We start from the raw sequence: 1,736 nt of genomic DNA, 5'->3' as shown, positions 1-1,736 counted from the left end.
CTAAGGAACTATTAAGTATTTTCTCTAAATCATAGAAAACCAGGCATGGCATTAATCTGGAGAGAGCTCACAGTCTCGTAGGGAAGACCAATATTTAAAAAAAAAATGCTATTTGGCCATCCTACACTCAAAAGTGATCACTACAAAGAGTGATGCTGCAATGAGTTCAGTGACTAACTGAGTTTAAATGGCTCAGGCAGTTTTTCAGAGAAGGAACAAAAAGCACATCTGAAAAGATGGGTAAGAGTTAAGCAAGTTAATGGGAGTTTGGATGTGAGGACAAGCATCTCACTCTGAAAAACCAAAAGGCTGTCCATTACACTCATAGATATTACTAACAAAGTGCCTTTTGTAGCTCCTGCTTCATAACGTAATTCTGAATCCACACATACTGAGACGAACTTCAGGGACTAGTACAGCAAGCGTTTAACTTTATAGCAATCTTCCCAGAAACTCCTTGGCCCATTCAACATGGCCTGATTATTCTATATAGAACTTCATGTCCTTGATCTTGCCCAGGCTCTGGGAAAATAAATAAACAAAGCCCAGACCCTCAGAAATCTAATCTTGGAAAAAGAGGTTGTTCCCTCTATGACAAGTTTCAGAGTAAGTTTGTGTTAATCTTGAGTTTGTGTTTATCAAAACATTAACGTCACTTAAAGGCTTCTCCCTTCTTAGGCTACAAGTCGAATATGAAGATAAATACTCAATGTTATTTTCTCCAAGCTATTGTCAGAAATCATGAAACAAATTATTTGCCTCAAAGGAAATTGCTGAGCGCCTTAAAGAAAGGTACCAAATAATCATACCATAACCAGCAAATCTGAAACATCTGGAATATATGTATTTTGGAATATTCATCAGAAGCTGTATATTGAATACATCAAGGGAGTCTCCTTCTTCTGCGCTACACTAGTTAATTTGATTTAGAGTCACAGACAGCCAACTGCTTTCCCATTGTATCTCCTTTCGTGAAGAGTATTCTATTATGCTGTCTTGATATGAAGTTGCCTTAATGTGAGAGGCATTCACAAAATCCTGCAAGTACCATATTATTGATTTCAAGACTTGTGCTCACTTCATTGCAACATGCTGCCTCTGAAAGAATGAGCATGCCATTCACCCCAACCCCCACCATATCTTTTAGAAGGACCATAAGTAAAAGGAGCCCAGGATTGCTCATTTTCATGGGTAAAAGGAAGAGATTAAGGATCAGAAGTCCATGGATATCCAAGGGTAGAATGCCCTACAAACAAGAAACCCAGCAACTAGAAGGACCAAAGAATATGGCTAAGTACTTAATCAAAACCAATGATACCTACTAATACCTCTATTATATAGATAAAGATATTGAGGCTTAGTGTAGGCAAGTGTCTGTTGAAAGAATACTGTTAACCCGTAGCAGAGTAGAGATTGGAATTAAAATCAATCTGACTCTAAAGTAAGAGCTCTTAACCACTCTTCTATTCTGGGGTGGCAGTGGGGGGGGGGGAGGAAGCAGGAAACTAAATTGTTTCTATAGTATACTTCAGAGAATATACAGTGTACAGTATGTAATATATAGAGACTGGCCAAGAGCGAGCTCCTGGCCAGAAATCCCTCTTCTTCCCAAAGCCACAAGGTCACTCTAACCTGCTCAGAGTTACTAGCCACTAGACACCTTCTTAAACGTAGACTTGGGGAAGCACTAGGAACAATGGGCCATTTAAACCAGCAGTGGCTGTATAATTCCTCAG

Source organism: Herpailurus yagouaroundi, unplaced genomic scaffold (assembly GCF_014898765.1).
Source record: "Herpailurus yagouaroundi ecotype Mexico unplaced genomic scaffold, PumYag 77, whole genome shotgun sequence".
Taxonomy (NCBI): Eukaryota; Metazoa; Chordata; class Mammalia; order Carnivora; family Felidae; genus Herpailurus; species Herpailurus yagouaroundi.
This window is presented reverse-complemented; position numbering follows the sequence as displayed.